This window comes from Notamacropus eugenii, chromosome 1, assembly GCF_028372415.1.
Source record: "Notamacropus eugenii isolate mMacEug1 chromosome 1, mMacEug1.pri_v2, whole genome shotgun sequence".
In the NCBI taxonomy this organism is placed as follows: domain Eukaryota; kingdom Metazoa; phylum Chordata; class Mammalia; order Diprotodontia; family Macropodidae; genus Notamacropus; species Notamacropus eugenii.
The window spans coordinates 30,108,409-30,132,503 of NC_092872.1; the positions used below are offsets into that span (position 1 = coordinate 30,108,409).

The 24,095-nt window shown below is 36.0% G+C and overlaps 1 protein-coding gene across 2 annotated transcripts in view; it reads left to right on the forward strand.

The window, feature by feature from the left end:
- Positions 1–24,095, forward strand: part of MPDZ (multiple PDZ domain crumbs cell polarity complex component) — a 312,491-nt gene that overhangs the window by 50,163 nt on the left and 238,233 nt on the right. Inside the window, exon 2 of one of the 2 annotated variants that reach the window (XM_072596383.1) lies at positions 2,961–3,051. The gene's annotated coding sequence lies outside the window, so the exon portion shown is untranslated. Of the gene's footprint in view, positions 1–2,960; positions 3,052–23,514; positions 23,538–24,095 lie in introns of those variants that run through there. The other variant, XM_072596408.1, reaches the window with a different exon arrangement.

The window sequence follows — 24,095 nt, forward strand, 5'->3', positions numbered from 1 at the left end:
TGTTTTCCATTCTAAGTTTATACACACACACACACATACACACACATACACACACACACAGACAATTTCATGTCTTTTAAGTACAATAAAGCAATTTCCTTGCAATTTAGTTTTCAGATACATACACATATATGTATGTATTCAATTTCATTTCTTATAACTACAATGAAGCCATTTTCTTGCAATTCATTGTTCAGAATCCTGCTATAGCTAGAGAATTGGCTTCCTACAAAAATTCTATGTGACTAGTATAATTGGCTTTAGGTGAATGCTTGCAAGGAGGCATGTTCACAACTAGACTATGTGAGTTACTGAGAGATATTGTCTCAGGCAATGTTTTTCTTTTCTTCCTGAGAAGGACTGAGACTCCCTGACAGAGTTTGTGCTGGACCCTCTGGCAGGAGGGCCAGCAACCTCACTGGCATTTCTTGAAATGAGCATCCAGTAGTGACAAGAGAGGTTAGTTGTGGCAATAGTCAAACATTTTGAATGAATGAAGGGAAGGAAAGACTAGAGACTAGGAAACTGAGCGTTGAGGCAAAACAACTTGGAGAAGTGAGTGGTAAGGTACAGCAGCCAATAGGACTGCCATAGCTACATCATTCAAGCATCCCTGCTGCCTCCACTATGATCTGCCATGATGGAATGGTAGTAGCTTCATCTTTGGAGGAGAGGTACTGTATTGTGAAGTATATGTACTTCCCTTCTATCTCTCTCCTCTCTGAGTAGGCAGAAGTTGACTCCAAAGTGCATCCTATTCTTTAAGATATAGTTCTAATTTCTTTTTAAGTAATTTGGATTTCTTTTGCAAGCAAGCTAAGTCTGATCTCCCTGCTATTAACTTTGCTTTATTTGTGAATAGGGGAGAAATTTTTTTAAATACTTGCATACAAAGGCATAGAAAGAGTCAGGATTCTAGCCCTGCTCCAGAAATACTAAGTTTTCTCTTAGCTGAGTCCTGAAACAGATAGAAAGAAAGGTTCTTGTGGTTTTTATTTATTGGTCACATTAAAAGAAATTTCCTAAGATGCAGCACTTGACTGGATCTAGGGTAGTCTTCTCTTGTCCTGGGCTAAATATCAGAGTACCCTTTTTCTGTCTAGGACAAGGATGAGTTTTCAGGATATCAGGTCTAATCCTCTCTCTCCATGTGTAATCCAAGTAAACCTTCTGAAGGGATGGAGTCAAATGTTGAGATTATAAGCAGTAACCTGATAAAAGGAGAAAAGGTATGCCTGGAGATTCCAGGCACAGGAAATCAGCACTTGTGTGATTCTCTCCAAGATGGTTGTCAGCACCTAGGCCAGCAGCCGTAAGCCCATTCCTTATTTCCACAGTCTCTATTTTGAGACCCTTCTGGATGACACAGGTGCAACATTAAACTCTTAAAAACTGGATTCCAGATTTTCAAAAGCTCTCTCCTTTACAATCCATTCAGTGCAAGGGCATGAGTAACTCTAAGCTTTCATTTGCATAATTATATTCCCACACAAATAAAAAGCATTCATTACAGTAATTCCTGGCCCCTCTCCAGATTGTATCATTCCCTAGACTATATAGCTACCATCATTAATAGTAGTGAGCAAATTTATAATGCTACAGGAAATTAAAATATAGCTACAATTTTCTAACACCAATTTAAGCAAAGCTAGCCATGATTCCTTTCAGGAAAATGATTCCTCTGAATATACACATATACATACATATAAATTCACACATATACACATGAATGTATATATACACAATAAATATATTTAGAACTCTGTGTAAATATATACAGAGACCCATATTCTTCCTCCTTTCATGGATGTAATTTCATTTGTGTGTATGCTCACCTACTTACAATTCAAAATTCCCTTTGCATCTTAAAAGATAGTCTTTAAAGCTGCTGTGGCTAAAAAATTTATCATGCAGCCAACCTGTGTGATAAACCTGCACTGATGATCCTCTCTCAACTTAGTTAAACTAGTACTAAGCTAAAAGCCAACAGAGTCTACCACCAGGCTCATATTTCAAGCATTTCCATCTTTATAGGACCTCCCAGGGCTAGCAATCTGTTGGCATAGACTTTAAAATCCATGGTTAATTTCATGCCCCAAGGAAACATCAAAGCAGGAATTCAGAGGAGAAAAGATATATGTATGTATGTATGTATGAATAGATTGATATGAAAATATATAGACTATATATATTTATATGTTGTGGTATACACAATATAGCTAAAATAAATTTACAGAACTGAGTACATACATATGTGTATGAAATTAGAGGTGATCTGCTTCCTCTAAAGAATACTCTGAAGGGTAGGGAGTGGAAATGACTTCCCTAAAGTCACACAACTGCTATGCACATGAAAGCAAACATTTGAATTCAGGATCTCTGTCTCAAGATCCACAGTTGACCCCATTGTGACCACAACACTGCTACCTTCTCTTTGAGAACGGACTTTCATTAAGTGACACCTAACCATACGGGCTTCCTTTCCTTAGTCCTAACAATCCATCAATTCCATCTTTTGCCATCTTCCAAAACAGTGTCAGTTCCCAGTGCCATTTCTTTCCTCCTAGTTGTTCAATAACAACTGCAGGGTTTTGCTCTTCTTAAGAAAAGAAATCCATCCATAGTCTCTCATATGCTTTTTCAAATGTGTTGCCAATCTCTCCTAAAACAACTCTCACATTTAAACTAAAACGTAAATTGACATTTTAAAGAATTTTGAAATCACTTGTGATTGCTTCATGTCATCACATTGCCTTAGAATACTTGTGGTTATAACAGTCTTACTGTCTTTAAAAGTGTATACTTTAAGCATGTATTCTCAGGGGTTTTAACTGTTGCCATTCTAATTTAGAACAGTGATACAGATGTGCTACAGATGTCCAAGTTTTGTGAGACTCCTGTCATATTATTCTGAACACCCTCCCTTTTACCCTTTGCTCCCTTTTCTCTTTGACTCTCAGTTGTACACATCTCTGAAGTCTGAAGTTGGAACAGCCTATGGGCTCTAGAGTTACTTTCACGATTTCCGCAGTGACAGCTGGCAATGTTTAGGTAAGTACCTCTTCATAAATTCTCATGGGTTCTCAAGAAAGACCAGTATCTTGGGCTATTTCGTAATGTTAAACTTTTAGTGAACTTACTAATTTTTTGTAACCTCTTTTCCCTTTGAAGTTAATGCAACCTGTTTAAACTACTTTCTCCCCATACTTGTTGCTGTCATCTGCCAGCCTCTAGTTCACTCTTGAAATTTCCTTACTGATATGCATAAACATTCGGCTTATAGTTTTCTTGTCCACCTATAATCTCCTGCCAGAATGCAAAGGTGTTCAATATGATACTGATGGCCCTTCTAATGCACTTACCACAAGAACCCTCAACTTTCTCAGTGACAACAAATTCATTCTCTTCTGTTCATCCACGTGGCCACTCCTGAGACCTAATCATCACCCAAATTCTTAACTTTGAAACATCACTCTCCACATATAACCTCCTATCCTTCTACCTCTTCTGCTGTCTTACTCATATTAAATTTGCTTTTTGCCCTTGCTGTGACCTCTTTTTCCTTGACTAAATTCTCTTTTCTCCCACCACAGATTCAGCTGTCACCATATCTACATCTAATCCCACAGATTGCTATTTATACGCTTCGCCAACCACAACTCCAAAATCCTTTGTCCCAAGACCTTCCAAGATTATGTTAATACTTCATCTAGACAATATCTGTCTCCTTTTTTGCTCCTTGATTTCTGAATATAGCTTCAGAAAGCTACACCCTCCACGCCACCCACCAAAAAAAAAATATCATCCCTTACAAATTTTTGATATTTTTACTGCAGATTGGCCCACCCCCCCCCTTAGAAATTTATGTTCTCATTCACAACAGCAACAACTTTTTTCTCTCTTTTTGTCCCCCTTCCATATTCTTACCCTTAAGATGTTTAAAAAATGTCATTCTTTATTGAAAATATTGAGACCATCTAACGGGAATTTCTAAAACTCTTCTTCCCCCTCCTCAAAGCTTCTTAGTAATGTCACCTGTTCTTTTTTTAAATTAATTTATTTTTCAACAATCACTTCCTTATGTTTTAAATTTTCCCCTCCTTCCTCTTTCCCTCTCCTCAAGATGGCATGCAATATTATAAGGGTTCTACACATATATTCTTATTAAACACATTTTCATATTAGTCATGTTGCATAGAAGAATTAAAATGAATGGAGAAACTATGAGAAAAACCAAAACATAACAAAAGAGAGAAGAGTCTGCTTCTTTCTGCATTCTGACTCTATAGTTCTTTCTCTGGATGTGGATGGCACTGTGCATCATGAGTTCTTTGGAAATGTTTTAGATCCTTGCATTGCTGTGAAGGACTAAGTTTATCAGATACTGTCCTGTAGCTCTGTGGTTCTTACTGCATATAATGTTCTACTGGTTCTGCTCACCTTACTCAGCATCAGTTCATATAAATCTTCCCAGGTTTTTCTGAAGTCCTACTGTTTGCCATTTCTTATAGCACAATAGTATTCCACTATATTCATATACCACAACTTGTTCAGCTATTCCCCAATTGATGGTCATTCCCTTGATTTCCAGTTCTGGACCACCACAAAAAAAAAAGCTGCTATAAATATTTTTGTATATGTGGGTCCTTTCCCCATTTTTATGATCCCCGGGAAACAGTCCTAGAAGTGATATTACTGGGTCAAAGGGTATGCACATTTATGACTTTTGGGTAAAGTTCCAAATTGTTCTCCAGAATGCTTGGATCAGTTCATGGCTCCACCAACAATGAATTAGTATTCTAACTCTCCCCTATCTTATACAACATTTATCATCTTCCTGTATGTTAGCAGATCTTTTAGGTATAACATCACCTATTCTTTTCTCTTTATGCCTTATTGTAGACAAAGAGAAATTAGTATTCTAACTCTCCCCTATCTTATACAACATTTATCATCTTCCTGTTCTCTTTATGCCCTATTGTAGACAAAGAGAAATATGGATTGCTGGCCAAGGTTAACTGCCTCCCCACAACCTGTGTCAAGGGTTAAATATGTGAGTAATGGGTAAGAGAAATGGAATTAACCACCCATACTCTTGTCTGCTATTCCATAGCCATGTATTCTTCAAAACCTAAGCCCACACACACTTCTTCCAAGAATGCTTTAATGGTTGACCCTATGGTTGATTCTCATTTTGATCATCCCTTTCCTAATAATTCATAGGGTTTACATAATACTTTATCCTTTACAAAGTGATTTCTTCACAAAATCCTGTGAGATATATGGTGCAAGTATTATTATACCAGTTTCCTGATAAAGATCCCATCCCAAGTTAATGACAGTTTATGTCAGTCAAAATTAGGACTTGAACACATGTTGCTGTTCTTTTACTATGGAATGCCTATGCTATCTTCCTTTTCCCTGTCATGCTCCCTTCTACCTTTATATAGTCTGTTGTATATTATAAAGTTTGCTTCATTTCCACAGATAAATCTTACTTGTTTTTAAAGACCTAAGCCAATTCCAGTACACAATTTGTATTCAGATAACAGTTTGCTGCTTTAATTATGTGACTACCAGTATAGATGTTAAACTATATGAGTGTTGTGTTTTTCTAAAATACTATTGCTGGCTTACCTTCTCTACCTCATATGCTGGCATGTCTGAATTAGGTGCAATTATAAGTAAATTTAAATATGTGACCATTTTTCACACTATTTATAAAGATAAGGTCAAAATGGATATGTGACCTAGATATAAAGAGAGATTTTACCAGAAAATCAGAACATGGAACATATTATTTATCAGACTTATGGATAGGTGAACAATTTATGAATAAACAAGAGCTAGACATCAAAGTTAGGTGTAAAATGGATAAGTTCAGTCAACATTCAGTTAAAAAAAAGTTTTACACAAATATAGCAAAAATCAGAAGGAAAGTAGAAAATTGGGGGAAAATGTTAATGAATAGTTTATGAGATAAAGGTCTCATATCTAAAACATACAAAAAACTTTGTCAAATCTATGAGAATATAAGTCATTCCCCAATGGAAAAATGGTAAAAGGATATGAAGAGGCAGTATTCCAATGAAGAAATCAAAACAATATACAGTCATATGAAATAATGATCTAAACTATTATTGATTAGAGAAATGCAGAGGTGTCATTTGACACCCACCAGACTGGCTAAATGATAGAACGGGAAAATGACAAATATTGGAGAGGATGTGGAAAAATTGGGACATTAATTCATTGCTGATGGAATTGTGAACTATCCAACTATTTTGGAGAGCAATCTGGAATTATGGCTAAAGAGTTATTAAAATACCAATGCCCTTTGACCCAGAAATACCACTAGTAGGTCTATTTCCAAAGATGATTAGGGAAAAAACAAAAAGAATCTACATATTCTAAAGTGTTTATACCAGCTCTCTTTGTGGTGGCAAAGAAGTGAAAATTGCAGGGATGCCCAGGAAGTGAATGGACTAGTTGTGGCAAATGACTATAATGTAATACTACTGTGATATGAGAAATAATGAAGGGAATGGTTTCAGAAAGAACCTGGGAAGACTTATATGAACTGATGCAAAGTTAAGTGAACAGAACCAGGAGAACATTGCACACAGTTACAGGAATATTGTTTTAAGAATGACTCTGAGCAAATAAGTTATTTTATCTATTGCAAATACCCAAATCAACTATAAAGGACACATGAAAACAAAATATACCATCTGCATTCCAAGAAAGAAGTGATAAATAGAAGTATGTATAGAATAATTTTACATATGTATAACATATAGATGAATATTCTTATTTGTGTCTAATGTTAGTCATCTCTAGGGTGGGGAAAGGGAGAAAAAAGGAAAAAATGGAAATTTACATGATAATGTATGATTGAAAGAAATAGCAAGTCGTGCATAGTAGATTAGCTGTTTAATATGCAATCATCATTTTTGTTATATTATGTTATGGAAATGCTTGTTTTATCCTATAAATTAAAAAGAAAAAAATATAACAAAAGCAAATCAATTTTTTAAAAGTACAACCTTTTTAGGTGGTCTTAACTTCAACAAGTCATATTCTTCATCAGATTTTTGGTTGGAATTGTCTACGTCATGTTTGATTAATCCTTTATTTTTCTTAGGCTATAATGGTTCCTACATAGTATGCAAAAACGTCAACATGCTACTTTGAAGTTGTATCACTTCTCTGCGTTTCCTTCTGCACTTTCTTCTGTCTCTTTTGTTCATTTCTAAAATGCTTCAATCACAATCTCTTCTTATCTTCTTTTTTGGGGGGAAAGTGTTTAACTCCTTGCCCAAACACAGCCCTCTATAGGAAACAAAAAAGAATAAAAATATAATCCTTTTAACAAATAAGTTAAGCAAAAGAAATCCATATGTTTGCCTCATCCAAAAATGCTTTAACTTAAGGTGTTTGTCATAAGAATTTTTTTGTAAGTGAATCAGTAAAAGTATTTTAATGTGTTGTAATTGTAGGGTTCTCTCAGTAGCTGTAAAAAAAATCAAAATGATAATATTGCAATCCCAAGTTCTACATTAAGGGACATATTCCCCCCTCAAGATACTAATGTATAACATATAATAGTAATAATAGGTAGTTGAAAATGTGTACTCTGGGAAGAATATAAGCATTTAAAATAATGTATAAATGGAAATCTATGCACTAATGTTGCCAAAGTACATTTTATCACAACTGAAACTAATTTTCTGTTCTTGCAATTATAATTAAAAATATCAAATAAATTCCAAGCACTAAACTTAAGATAAAGGTTCCTAATTTCAAGTTCATGCAATAACATGGGTGGCATTGCAAGAAAGAAGTAATCTAGAATATTTGTTTTGCAATTTTGAGATATGATGGAATCCTTTTTAATTCTTATTATTAGGGAATAAGAACTAGATTCAGCTTAAAGGTGATATTAATCAGAATTTTTTTTACTTTATGTTATCGTATGTTTGGAGGGATATGATTTATCGAATCTTATGGCTTCTAATACAGTGTTCTTTCCATTATAATAACTCACTAGTTGAAACAGCATGGGCAAGTAATATAACATCTCAAGCTCAGTTTTCTCATCTGTAAAATAGTTATGATATTCATGGTATTTAGTAGTTGCAAGGAAAGTATTTTATAAAACTTGAACTGTTATCAAGTTGTGAGAGTTTGAGTTGTTTTATAATAGCAAGTCATGTTAAGACAGAAACTCCATTGGATAATTAAATATATAATATATATGTGTGTGTGTGTTTATGTGTATGTGTGTGTATTATAAACTTAATAACCACCAACAACAATAGCTAGGATTTATATAGCACTTTAAGATTTCCAATATGCTTTACATACATTTTTAACTTTCATTTATCCTCAGAACGATCCTTGGGAGGCAGGAGCTATTATTATACCCATTTTTTGTTGTTTTTTAGTCATTTTCATGTCTGACTCTTCATGACCCTTTTTGGGGTTTTCTTGGCAAAGATACTGGATTGTTATTTCCTTCTTTAGCTCATTTTACAGATAAGGAAATTGAAGCAAATGGGATTAAGTGACTTGCCCAGAGTCACACAGTCAGTACATGTCTAAAGCCACATTTGAACTCGGGTCTTTCTGGCTCTGGGCCTGGTGCTCTATCAACTGTGCCACTTGAGATATAGGTATTAAGTGTCTGTAGCTAGATTTGAATTTAGGATTTCCTTACTCTATGTTCAATGTCCTATCCACTGCACTATCTAGCTGTCTGAATCAAATACATATACAAATAAACCTATAAACCAAGTGGCAAATTTTACCCCAAATTCTTGGCTTCTGATAAGATAAAAAGAAAAAAAGAAGCTAGTAATAGCAAGCAAATTTAAAAAAGCATTCTTGTTCTGTGTCCCTTTCTAGGTCTCATTGAAGTTCTATCACTCTTGATTCTACCTTCCCTCTCTGCCTTCTTCCTTTTTTCCTTAAATTCTTTTATATATAGTTCTGGTCTGGATGTATATATTTTACATATTTCACTGGGTATCAACTACCATAGGTCCTTTCATATGTTCTTGAATACTGCATGCTTTTTATTTCTTACAACAAAATATCTCCTAAATATGGTCTAGTTTATTTACCATGACTCCAATTGTTAGGCATAGAGGTTGTTTCCAATTTCTTAATAGAGCATGATTCAGTGGAAAAAGGAATGAATTCAGAGTTAGAAGTCCTGATTTTAAATCTGTGCTCTTACACTTCATAATTGTATGTCCTTGGGCAAATCACTTAACCTTTCTGGAGTTCATTTTCCTCAACTGCAAAATTAGGGATGTTGAAGTAGAAATTGATTCAAGTCCCTTCTGTCTGTGTCTGTGTTCATCCTCCATTTTCAAAGAAGATCATGACGTTAGAGAAATGATGACATGACTTGCACCTGACTTTTTTGTTTAGAGTGAGGGAGGGCTGTGCAAGGTCACTAACCTCACCTTCTCCTCCTGAGCCACCTGGGTCCAGTGACCTGATATTCATCAGGATGACTGGAAGGAAGGAAAGAAGGAATATCTAGTTAGTAAACCCAAAAGGAAGGAGAGAGGGAGACAGAAGGGAGAGGATGAGCTGGATTACCCAGCTAGCTTGGTCCCCACTCAGGCAGCTAGGTCTACTCACAGTCTGTGTTTGTCCTTTGTTCTCAAAGAGGACCTTGACATTAAGATGATAACATGACTTGCACTTGACTTTGTTTTGAGTGAGGGAGGGCCATACAAAGTCATCAACCTCACTTTCTCCTCCTGAGCCATTAAGTCCCTTCTATATTGAAATGAATGATCTATGATATTTTGGGAAAAGGGACCCATTAATGGAACTGCTGAGTTGAAAAGTCTGATCAGTTTTTATGACTCATTATATGTTGCCTTTATGGTCTCTAAAATAATTACATTCTCAGGCTGCAATCCCACCACAAATGTATTTTCATGCTTTTTTTTTTTTTTACACTGTGGGGTCACTTTTATAAACAACAACCTTAGTCACTATTAGACTTAAGCAAATAATATTTTATATTCAGTTAGAGGACAACAACACGAATACCAAGCTTTGGGTACTTGTGATTTCTTGCATTAAAATGACATACATATTTAGGCATGGGTAAAAGCTTATGCTTCAAACAGTGATACAATTTTATGTCAAAGGCTACCTTCTGACACAGTGGGCCCAGGTATAATTTGGGAGCCATCTCACTTTTCTAGTTTATTGTTCACACTCAGTTGATCTGGGAAGTTGTCACCTGCATGACAGGTGTACTCACCTTCATAATCCCACAGGTTCACAAAGCTCAAAGCACAAACAAGCTTATTTCAGGATTAAGGGAAACAAATAAGGCTGTGTCCATAAAAATCAAGAGCCCCCACCAGCAGAGAGTAACAGTGTCTCAGTCATTTCCAGAACACCCAGGTAGATGGTAGGACTCCTCCTTCTACTCCTCTCTATCTCTCCTTGCACCACTGCTTTTTTTGCAACCCTTATCTCCTACCACGCATTCTTATAATTCCCTTTTGTAGTCCTGTGTTGTCCCATTTTCTAGTGCTAGCAAATAACATCAGGCATATTCTATGGAGGGAGTTTGCCATCCACCAACTCCCAACCTGCAATTCTCACTTTACAGTTGATAACAACTTCTCCCTTTCCCAATCATCAGTCAAGATCCATTGAAGAAAGTACTCCAGAGTCTGTGCCCCTGCTCAAGTAATGTTGCAACTTAAAAAAGCTCCTTGGGATCAGGGTGCCCCACTTTAGAATGTGTTTGGTACAACAGATCCTGCGGTCCCAAGCCGTAGAAGGTCCAGGTGTGGTTAGAGGAACAATCTCCTATTTGACCTTACAAGCAGGTCACCCTTTCCAATTCCCTGTGAGCATACATTGCCTTGTCACAGTTTACATTCATCTCTACTGCAACAGCTTGCTGGTTAATCTCCCTGCCTCAGCTCTCTTCTCACTCCAGTCTATCCTTCATTCAGTTGCCAAAGTGATCTTCCTAAAGGGCAGGTCTGACCATATCACTCAGTTACTAAACTCTAGCAGTACCCTATCACCTCCAGGATAAAATACAAAATCCTCTGTTTGGTGACCAAAATCCTTCATAATCTGATTCCCACTACCATCTTTCCAGTCTTCTTACACCTTATCCCCCATCCCCATAATCTACTCTATGGTCTAGTAACACCAGCTTCCTTGCTATTCCTTGCACAAGACTCTCCATCTCCTGATTCTGTGCATTTTTCACTATCTATCTCCCACACCTGGGATCCTCTCCCTTCTCATCTCCATCTCCTGGCTCCCTTCAAGTCCCAGCTAAAATTCTATCTTCTACAGGAAATCTTTCCTGATCATCATTAATTCTAATACCTTTTCTCTGCTGATTATTCCAATTTATTTTGCCTACATTTTGTTTGTAAATAGTTATTTGCATATTGTCTTCCCTATTAGATTATAAGCTCCTTGAAAACAGAGTTTGTCTTTTGCCTTTCTATGTACCCCTAGCTCTTAGCATATTGCCTGACACATAATAGGCAGTTGACTGATTCTCTCCTGAGGACTCCCTGCCAGCCAGTATTACTTTAGAATCTGATAAAACTGCTTATTCTACTTTTGGATAGCTCTAACTGTTAAGATGTTTTCCCTTTCATCAAAATTATATTTTTCTTTTTGTGACTTTGACCTTTGTTTCTAGTTTTTTTCCTCTGGGGCAAACAGAAGTGTGTTTCTTTCTCATATGATAACCTCTCACATATGTGACATCTATGTCTTCCCTACCCTGTTTTTTTTTTTCTAAATACTACAGTTCCTTCAATCAATCCTATGACACCATGAACTAGATGCCCTGAGCCATTGTTCAGGGAGGTAGCACACTGCTTTCTTCCAAACTCTCAGTATATCTTGATTTTCTTTTTTTTTTTTCTAGTTTCTTTTTTTAAAATTCTGAACTTAACGCCAGATAAAATAAACCCTTCCATATACACAAAATAGGATTGTACACAAAACTGTGAATCTCTATTACATACACTTTTTTGCTTTTGTCATCCTCTAAGGTTATTCAAATTAGGGAAAAGAGGGAAGACAAAGACTTGTAGTGATGTCTTCAATGGTGTTACTGTTGGCAGATATAGGTGAACTGAACAGCTCATAAATAGGCCAATTTGTATGAAAGTTTTCCTGTAATGAGTTAAGACAAATACCCTGCTGACCCACCATCACTTATCAAGATTCACCTTTTAACAAAGATTCAGAAAAGCACATTGACATAAATTCACTTTTACCCTTTGCCTCAAACAAATGGCCGTATCTAAAGAATTATTAAGGTGTGACTTCATGAACAGCGAGTTTGTACAACTTTATAAAATGTACATGCTGACATTTATATGTTTACATTAAGCAAGCAAAAAGAAAACAGGGTTTGTCTTCCTTTTCAGTCAGGTAATTCTTCTATCTGCACGTAGGGAATTGTAGCAGACAAGTTTTGCATGTGTAACCCCCTGCCAGCCTTGAATGGATATCACAAAATTAACTGGCCACAGAAACAGAACTTTGGGACAGTTTCTACTTATTCTAAGATTATAGAGAGAGAGACACACCAAGAGAGACAGATGGAGGGCCCTTGTATTATTTTGAAGGTCTGTGTGTTAGAAAAACTGTTTTCTCAGGCTACTCTGATAGGAACTGGTGATGATTCACTCACTTGGGAACAGGCATTGAAATGTGTTTACCTATTGTTTTGCTTTGCATGCTTTCATTATTATTCTACATTTTTATTAAATATTGATCTCTATTGTTGAAAATAATCCTACACTCTTGGGTTAAAAATGTAGCTTTTTAAAAATTGCCTGATTGAAATATTCTTCATAATTTTATCAAAAGACTTGAAAAAGCATTATAAAAAGAGCTTTAATGAAAAATATGGATAACTGTCTGAATTTATTTCGGGTTGGAAACAAATACTATAGACTTTCTCCACTCCTGGGAGTTTAAAGATATCCCAAAGGAATGGAAAAGGTGTGATAGAATTATTACCTCTATGTGTAATCTGAGCCCCATCATTATAGGACTTTCTTCTCTATGGAGACCAATACCCTGTGTCTGCAAGAGGAGCAGAGTAGAGCTGGTGAGAGCAGGAGAGAAGAGAGGTCAGTTGTCTCCAGTCCCTTCTATTCTATTACTTCCAGCATTGAGAGAGATGTTTTGAATTCCAACCTTTCTGAATTCCATGAAGGTAGAAAAACTCTGGGAAGAAGTAAAAATATAGAACTTTGATCATGAACTTATTCTTAATTTGCTACACTAGAAACTTCAGGGAATATTCTCCTTTGAGTGAGATCTTGGACTCTCTTGGTTGAGCTGGGACAGCTCCCTCTAATGGGAGAGCTCCTTCAGTCTGAATTGTCTAGTAGATATTTTCTTATGTATACTTTTTCTCTGGTTTCTACTTTACTATCAACTTGCATAAATGGGTTCCTTTGTTATTTTCTATGTATGCATTCGTTGTGGAACTGGTATCTGGTGGAAAGGGAATCAAGCCTTGTATATGAAGCCTGGGGTTTCCCATTCCTCATGCAAAAATAGTGACCAAGAAATAAGAAATAGTGCACTAGGTGGCACAGTGGATGGAGCACCAGGTCTGGAGTCAAGAGGATCTGAGTTCAAAGTGGGCCTCAGACGCTTATTAACTGTGTGACCCTGGCTGTGGAAGGAAGGAAGGAAGGAAGGAAGGAAGGAAGGAAGGAAGGAAGGAAGGAAGGAAGGAAGGAAGGAAGGAAGGAAGGAAGGAAGGAAGGAAGGAAGTGATTAAGAATGATTAAGAATGTGGCTTAAAGTTCTGTCTCCTAAACAAGAGATGTCAAACAAATGCCCTCAACATTCCCAAGTGCTGCTGAATGAAAATTAAAATATAATGGGAAACATTTAACAAAATAAAAATATAATAGAAAATGTATAATGTTACTACATAGCTTTCTAAGTCAGTATGTGGTCCACAGAGATCTTTATGTATGATTTAGGTCCCCTTTTCTATTTGAGTTTGTCAGCACTGGTAGAGGTATGTAATCCTGCCTCACTGCAACACACACACACACACACACACACACACACACACACACAAGCATACGCATACAACACTCTCCAATTATATATGAATAATAATTTTACTTCCAACTTACAGCATCATGTTGAGGAAATCTACCTAAAAGGGATATAAAACTGAGTTATATTCCTCACCAATAATAATTAATAGTTAGTAGGTCTAATAGTAGTAGTGGTAGTAATATAAGAAGAAGAAGTAGAAGTACTAATAACAGTAGTAATAGCAGTAGCAGCAGCAACTGTTGTTATGATGCAATCAGAGTTGCCCTTGTACAATGACACTTTGAATTTCTAATATCTCTAAACCCAAAGGAATGAATCTGTAATAATAAAATTTCAAACACCAAGGAAAATCTGAGAGAAGATATATTGCAGCAAGGGACCCCTGAAAACAAGTCTTCTGAAAACTTATCTATTCTAGCTATTCATAAAGCCAGTTCTATTATAATCATCCATACAACCTGTTTTATTATTTCAACATGAAATCATTGAAAATATGAAAGTCCTATTATACAAAAACAAATAACCCATAGACAAATCCTGTATTCAGAAAGTAATACATTTAACATCCAAAATGGTAAAGTCTTGAAAACCATTTACAAATGCAGAATTAAAAGAATGTCTGGGAAAGTAGTTTGATTAGGAAAAGTCAACAAAGATGTTGCCTGTACAAGGAAAATGAGGTTTAACAGTTCTCCAGGAGTACTCTGGGAATCTCTCTGTCCAATAAATAAGGAAGTCTAACAGATGTGCACTTGGATTTTCAAGAAGCCTTTGGCAAAGTTTCATATTGAAGATTAATAGTGAAATGAAAGTTTAGCAAAATGGCAAAATGAAGGTGAAGTAGGGAACTAGCTAGAAAATGGTTTTCTCATTGGGACATAGGACATAAATGGAATCTTCAATTTGAGAAGGAAACTAAAAGCAAATGTCAAGATCATTTTTATATGGAAAACAGAAGTATCTTTTAATACTTTGAAGACATCACTTTCATAGAAAATAGAATGTATTCTCCTCCCATACATTTAGGGCTATTCTGGTTTTTATCTTTGTATCTCAGACAACTAGAGAAGAGTCTTACATGGTAGAAGGAACATAGTACCAGGTGCTTAATAAATATTTGTTGAATTGAACTAAAAATAAAATAAAAGATAAAAGGGCAAAAGGCAAATCAACATTCTGGTTTAAAGCTACATCTATAAAAGGATCATTATGGCATTCAAAGATGTCACTAGTTGACAACTTCCTTTATTAATCAAATGGTCAGCCATTGATGACTTAATGGAGAAGTTTTATGGTATTTCTTGAGACACAGAGAAGTTAAATGTTTCACCTAGCCAGGGTCATCAAACTGATCAATGGAAAAGGCAGGATATGAACTCTGGTCCTCCTGACTCTAAGTCTAGCCTTCTAAATACTCCATCCACTAAAACTGTGGTTGTCTCCATACATGGAGATTATGTACACATCGTTTATTTATTTATGTAAGGCATACATGTATATTCATGTATCTGCCTCTTATGGATAAAGCTCATTTCCTTTTTAAATCAATAGATTATTTGAAGTTTGTGAATCCTCCACAGCAATTAATGAAATCACAAAAGGCCCAGACAGCTCATTGAAATGATCAAAAGTGTAAGCTAGATGCAAACAAGTCCTTAATTAACTTGACTGGAATTAGGGCTTTGATCATTATATTAAAGACAGATGAAATATTTTCTGATCAACTAAATCATACACACGCCTGGGCCGATAATATATAAAACAATAAACTAATTCATTCAAATTCTCTTTGCCTCTGTCTCTCTCTGTGTCTTTGTCTCTGTCTCTCTGTCTCTCTGTCTCTCTCTCTCTCTTTGTCTCTCTCTCTCTCCTCCCAACCTCCATGCTTATTTGAATTTAGGAGATCCTGAGATCTCATCAAAAGTCCCACCAAGGAACTAGCAGAAGTTGCCACAAGAATCAGATGACCAAGTAGCAACCTTGAAATGGGTGTGTCAAAGCAAAAAAAAAAGGACTAGACAACCACACAACATGAGATCACACACAAATGATAAATGTTACTTTTAGTAATCAAAAGTTGATAGCTTACTCCTTTACTACACATATTCTCAACATGTGCCTCATTATCATTGTCCTCTCCCTAGGGACCTTAGGTATGCTTAGGAAGAGGGAGCCATAGTTTGGAGGAATACTTTCATACTTCATGTCCTTGTAGACCACTTGAGTAAAATACCTTTTGAAGAGTCTAATTAAATCTAGGTGATTTTCATTAAGAGGAATACTGAGTAGGGATTTGTGAGTGAAAGTACTAGAAATATCAATCCTTCTGGGCTATCCCTAGAACCCAGAGGGAAGATGTAATCAGCTTCAATATGGGAACCTCAATTCAGTGAGTTGGGGAAGTGTTCAAGTTGTGACAGTGGCAGTGTTAGTGTTACAAAAGCAATGCCTACATGAAAACTGAAAGGCTGGGTCTTTGTCATGAAATGTTAGATCTGTGAAAGTTATGCACATTTGTGAAGTCAAGCAATTAAATTTGCTAATTAACATAAATTAGATATGAGGCTTTTCTTAACAAGCAAGTTGCTTTGTCAATAGATGCTAAACAGAAATACAATTCCATTTTTGCCCCCCCCCCCCTTAAATAACAGGACCAGGTAGGGTCAGAGCAAACCTCTGAATAAGAACAAGGAAAATAAATCAAGGTCAGGATATACATTAATATAAAGTATTAGCTTTCAATGCAATTCAACAGCTTAAAATTCTTAGTTCCTCCCATTTTTCCATATCACAAAGTCTTTGGAGGATATGGCACCTGGAAAGGTCCATTATCTTCATCCAGTTTTGCTCTTTTCATAAACAACGAATGTCAATGTTTTTCCCATTATGAGTTTCAAACTATCATAGTTTGAAAGGTGGCACGCCCTTTACAAGGCACAAATCAAAGCAAAATCTGAACGGAGTAGACCTTTACATGTCATAGTCCTTGTTACCTCCCTCTAAAATTTTGTAATTTCATGAAGTGATCAGGGAACTTAATTGATTAGGGGTCCTCTGACCAATCCCCACTACACAAATAATAATTACAAATAGGATGAGAGATTTAGATCTCAGGGATTTCAGAGGACAACTGTTCACCTGAAGCTACTTATAACACCCACAGTATTCTCTTTATATCTCTCTATTTATCTCTATCTATTAGTCTTACATTTCATTGAAACAATTTTACACTTCTAATAATTTTAACATCATCGCTCACTCTTTCCTCCTCTGATCAAGTCTCTGAGGAAGATACTGATTTTTTTCTTTGATAATACCAGCTCTTTCCCTTGGGCATTTGATTTTATTTTCCCCCAGTTTTCTCAAAGAGTTTCTTCTATGTATCATCCATCCTCCTCTACAATTTTTGGTCTTTTCATATCTTTCCTTCCCTGTGTCCTTTAAATTCCACACCATTAAAAATCCTTCAATTGACTTTACAATCCCCTCAAAAAACTCTTTTTTTCTTACATATTATAAATAAGCCCCAACATTGTGGCACCCTCTCTAAGGTTGTTCCCCAACTTCTTGCCTTCAACTTGAATGTTCTTGAGTTTGGTGGTCTAGAAAGTGGCTGCTCTCATAGACTTAAAGGCTTTCAGTGGACTGGTACATCTAAAACTATAGCTCGCAAGCCCTACCAGTGCTGTTGCCTTGAAATGTCAGCAAATAAACAGAATTATCTCAAAAGAAAGGTTCTTACTAAAATTATATCCCACCTCTCCCTATAAATCTAGATTATACTCTCTTACAAATACATATAACCTCACTGGTCACAAACTTAAGAGTATAGTGGTAGTGAGAAACATATGTAACCAACACAAGGCAAGGTAAGGGTCCAAGACAACTAATACCTCTGGCACTGTAATACCCTGATATCCTCTCTCTTCTCATGGTATTCTCATGCTAACCTCTCCCCTTCCCCCGTCATCCCTACACTGGGCAAGCATCTCTGCTGGATAAGTGCCATCTAGACTTTATGAACTCTGTTCTTGTTATAGTTGGAGTAGGAAGGTCTAACCATGTCTTGAAGCCATGGTTTGCCCTCTTCTTTGATACCTGGGGTCACAGTGTGGGGAAACTAACTAATTAACTGCCTGCTTACCCCCTACTTCTGACTCCACAGCTGACAAGTTAACTTTTTAAAGGCCAATAAAGTGGACCAATTTTTGGTCCTCAAATGGCTAGCTGATCTCCAATTCCAACAGAGGAAACCTTTTCATACTTGATAAAGGGGTTGCACTTCATTTAGCATATTAATGCCCTGGCATGTACCTCTTTGTGATTTTGCCAAATTAGATGGGATAGGGCAGTAAATTAGTCAGGGGTATCCTGAATATGTACACATACATACACACACACACACATACACATACACACGCACACACACACACGCACATACACACACACACATTCATCATCTTAGTTTGATTCTTTCCTCTCACCTCCTTCTTCCTATCTCTAGGGTACACAATATTCAACTGAAAAAAAAAAGTGTGAAAACTATGACTTCATTATCATTGAACAAACTGAAAAACATGAAAGATTCACAAATGTCTGATTGAAGACAACAGAAAAAATGAAAGTAGAAATTTAGTATGTGACTGTATTTATTTAGGCTTTTAAGTTCAGTATATACCCAGTTCTTATTCAGACAATAGACCATATAGAAGAAAAATTCAGTACTCTGAACTTCTGGAATGAATCTATTAAAGACAAATTAATGAATGGTCTAAATCCAAGAATCCATATCTGCTGAGAGAGATGGAGATAGAAAGAAATAGATAGCCAATCAAAGGGTTGGAGCTCTGTCCTGTTTTTGAAAATACCTCTCTGATCTATTTTCTCCTTATAGTTTATGACATTCAGGGAGCAAAATTCCACAGTCAAAATTAAGTAAGGGAAGAAAGTTTAGATAACAGTTTTTGATTCATCACACAGAACAATAAAAACTTAACTTGCAGTGCACCCTGGAGAATGAACCCATTCAATTTGGTTTAGTGTGGAAAGAAAAGAAGTACTTCTCTTAATTGGATTAATCAAAGGGGACCCAACCCTTGTTCAGTCACCACCCAAATTCTAAATTTTGAGAGGTCAGAGTTTCTCCCTGAACTTTGACTTATTTCGTCTTTAGAAATTGGTAGTATACAAAAGGATCTCAGACTGGGATACTGATTCAGAGTAAGGTTCATTTCATTCAAATGAGTCCAAAAGGACTTCAGACAGAAATAATATTATTTCTTCTTTTTCCTAAAGAAAGAATAAAAAATGAGGTGGCAATTTTAAGCTTTCCTAATAGGAAGTAAAAACTTCTTCCTTTAGACTTCCAGTTAAAACAGCACTGGGAGAAGCCCAGCTTTCCCACATATACTCTGGTAATGACCAAAAAAAAGGCACCAGATTCATAAACCCAAAGAGAAACATCAGAAAACTTCTTCCTTCAGCCTAAGACTGCTCCCCAAAGTCGTCCATGAACACTGGAATAGCTGTTGTGTCAGAAAAACTAGCATGAGGTCAAGTGAACAAGCCAGTAATGCATAAGGATTCCTGGGGTCCAGAAGCCTGCTGCAACTCCCTGATGAGGAACGTCTAACCACAGAGATCTGACTGGAGAAACTGAAGATATCCATCATTCTGAGAGCACCATCCCCTTCCTCCACATTTGCTTTATCCATATTCCATATAGTCTGATATGTTGCCTCATTATCATTCTATTTCATACATTTAAAAATTATTTCTAAGATTCATTAATCACTGTGAACATAATTTCTTCTTTTCCACTTAGATTTACATTTTGTTTCACATTTCCTTTATCATGGCCATTTTATTACATTATCTGCGTAAAGGATTTGAGCATTTGAGTTCCTTAGGCCTTAATACTTTTTGTATAAGACCTACAAGCACCTGAAAAAATCACATATTCTCTAAAGAGAAGCACCTCATAGGTCTGTCAAATTCAGTTTTTCCAACATTTCATTTGTAATGTCCCTCTTTTTTTTGCCTGTGAATTTATCAAGTCATAACTGAGGAATGTTAAGATCACCTAAACTTAGGGTCCTACTTTACTTTTTTATGGTCTTTCCCCCCATTTCAGTTTGCTTTTTTTTTTTAAGAAATTATTTGCTATCTTGTTCGGTATATATATTTTAACTGACATTATTTCATTATCTATGATGCCTTTCATCATCACATATTTTTCCTGTTTCTCTCTCTAAATAGTGTCAGTGTTTACTTTTGCTTTACCTGAAATTCTAAGTGTTGTGTTTTTTTTTAAAATTCATCTGACATAATAAATTTTATCCTAGTCTTTTGTATTAAATCTGTGGGGTGTGCACACTCCCTCCACCAAAATAGTCACAAATCCTATCTTGAGAGAAAGAGTAGATCACATTCTTGTAGCTTGGGATGTTGGGGCAGCTAGGTGGTGCAGTAGGTAGAGCACCAGTGCAGGAGTCAGGAGGACCTGAATTCAAATCTCATCACAGACACTTGACATTCACTAGTTGTGTGACCTTGGGCAAGTCACTTAATCCCAATTGACTCATCCTGGGTCATCTCCAGTCATACTGATGAATATCTGGTCACTGAATTCAGATGGCTCTGGAGGAGAAGCAAAGCTGATGACCTGCACAAACCTCCCTCACTCAAAACAAAGTCAAATGCAAGTCATGTCATGATTCTCTGATGGCATGATCTTCTTCGGCAATGAAGGATGAACACACACAAATCCTTACAAACAGATAGTCAAAGTTCTTCTAACTGAAAAATTCATTACTTCACAGCTAAATTAATGATGACTCAGGATCACACAGCTAGTAAGTATCCTAGGCTAGATTTGAACTCAGGTCTTCCTGACTCCAGGCCCAACCCTCTATTCATTTCACCTAGCTGCCCTGAGGAAGAATTACTTACTAAGTAAGTAAGGGATTTTACTGGGACTATCCTCAAGGAGGGGGCAAATTATTTGGGCTTTAAAGTATGGATAGGAATTCAAAAGATGGAGGTAGAAGGAGGAAAACATAATAAGGAAAACATGAAGGAAAGAATATGCAGTAGATGGAAGGTAGCTAATCCAGCTTGGAATATAGAGAGTACATGTAATCCTCTATATTAAGTACATCTAAACTTTTAAAGGCTAATCCAGGACCAGCCTACTCATGTGAATGCTAATAAGTCACCAGGAATGTCTTCCTCAAAAGGACAAATCATTTTGGATCAATTCCGTGACATCATATAGTGTAGATGAAAATAGATTCTTTACTTAAAATAGAAAAGCAGGACAAAATCAGAAAAACATATTAATAGCTTACCTTTCAACTTCTTTGGCCTAAATTAAACCACTTCATAATACACGGGAATGGAAAACTCCAAGTCCAACTGAGTTAGGCTTCATGATTCAGCCTTGGTCTCTGCCATGTGTTACTGGTACCCATGCTAAGATAATAGAGAGTTTTCAGACCAGTATGAAGAAACTGATGAATGGAACATTTCTGCTTGCCACTAGAACACTGAAAGATCGGTAATCTGCTACCATTGTAATTGTTGCTTTTATTGAAGATAGAATGAGGACTTTATAGGTTGGACATGGGGCTCCCACATTAAATTTAAAGTTTTTCTTTGCTAGGCATGGGAACAGAGTTAAATGTCTACATAAGGTTGCAGGAGAGAAGGACAGTTCAGTGTCTACAACCTCAGTGGGATGTCTGGGAAGTCTCTTCTTGTTGCCATTTCCTGCCCTTCCTCTTGTCTTCCTCCCAGTACCCTTTCGGAATATTTCCACTTTTGAAAAGTCCCCATGTTATAGAGCAACATGAAAAAGCATGCTTCCTAGTAAAGACTGGAGTCTCTATAACATGGGATTGTCAGAGGAAAAGAGAAAAATCCTTACATATGGAAGCAAATTAGTAGTAAATAAAGTTACTAAATGTTTTGTGATACCAAATTAGAAAGATTTTTGAGTATCCTACAAAGGAGTCTGAATTTTTTAAAGTAGGCAATAAGGAGCCATTGAAGGATTGTGAGAGGCGGAGAAAGATAATATTTATTCATAATTATAACTACACCATCTATGGGAACTATGAATTTCAGAAGGGGAAGAATGAAGTCTAAACCAATTGTCCAAGTGGCTGGTAATGAGGACCTGCTCTGGGGCATTGGTAATCAAAAGAGAGAAAAGGAGATAGACATATGATACAATATGTAGGACTTTGTTATTGATTAGATATCAGAGATGAGAGTGAGGAAAATGTCACAGACTATTACAAGGATCATAAAGATAAAATAATGAATTTTGATTACATGAAATTCAAAATTTTTGAGATAAAAATCAACACAAGTAGGATAAAAAGAAAAGTTGTCAATTGGGGGAAATTTCTGCATTAAAAATTTTGATAAAAGTCTGATATCCATGATATAGAGGGAACTAAATCAATTTTATAACGGCAAAATATATAACCAAAATCTTAAATCAATAAACATTCAAACAATAAGGAAAAAATTCTTAAAAGAACAATGTTCATATATGAAGTCTTTTAAATCTTCTAATACATGAAAGATTGATACAAATCACTTATAGTAAGGAACATAAAACAAAACAATTGAGTTTTCAAATTATACACAGCAAATTTTCAAAGATGACCAAGGACAGAAATACTCAATTTTAGAGGGTGTGTGGAAAGACAACAGTACTTTATTGGTGGAACTTTGAATAGGTGCATTCATTTTAGAAAGTGTCTAGAATTTTGCCAATGAAATGATTAAAATATTCATATCCTTTGAACTGGAGAGCCCACTGCTAGGCACATACTCCCAGGAGGTAAATGAAAGAAAGAAGCATCATATATGTGTATGTATGCGTATATATGTATACATGCATACATACATATATGTGTATATGCATCATCGTTAGCAGCTCTCTTTGTAATAACAAAGACCTAGAAACAATGTAGATATCCATAAATTGGGCAATGGCAAATTTTGGTACATGAATAGGATATACCAAACATAAGATGTTTGGATGTAGTACAACATAAGAAATAATGAATAAAAAGAATTACGAGGGGCATGGGAAGACATGAACTGAAGCAAGGGGAAAAATCAGAATCAGGAAACAATATGCACAATGACAGAATAATGTAAAGGCGGGGACCAACAAAAATTTAGACATGATGCTCTGTAATTGTAATGTCTAAGTTTAGCACTTAAAAAAGAGATATGAGAATATATTTCTAACCCTTCTTTGTAGAGGGAGGACTGTGGAGGTGGAGCACAGCACAGCTGTCAGTCTTTCTTGATGGTTTCCTTCCTTGATGGTCCCTGTTCAAGGGACACCTTCTGCTCAAAGCCTTTCCTGATCACTGCTAATGCTTGCCTTCATGGAGGTATTTCATGTTTTAAATACTTATATAGGCACATGTTGCTTCATCTCCTAAAATGTCAGCTCCTTAAGGGAAGGGAATGTTTAGTTTTTATCTTCATAAACTACGGTTTAGCATAGCACTTGGCACAAAGCAGGAAGTTAATAAATGCTTGTTGGTTGATATGCTAATTAGATCAATTGAACACTCTTCCTGTTTTGTTTTGAATTTGTTCTGCTTTTTGCTCTTTTTCTGTTTTATTGAGGGTAGCATTTAGAGATATAAATTTTCCTCTGATCACTGCTTTTGCTGTATCCCATAGGTTTTTATACAGTGTCTCATTATTGACATTCTTTTTAATGAAATTATTTATTGTTTCTATGATTTGTTCTTTAGCCTACTCATTCTTTAAAATTAGACCTTTTGACAAAATGAAGTTGTACCAGTGACTAGTGAGCATACTTAGCAGATAGGATTTTGTTTTCTAAAACCTGAAAATTTTCAGTAAGATGCAGAGATTTTATCATATGTAGTTTTAGAATATTATTTTAATCCAATACAACAGTAATGTGCTCCTTTTGC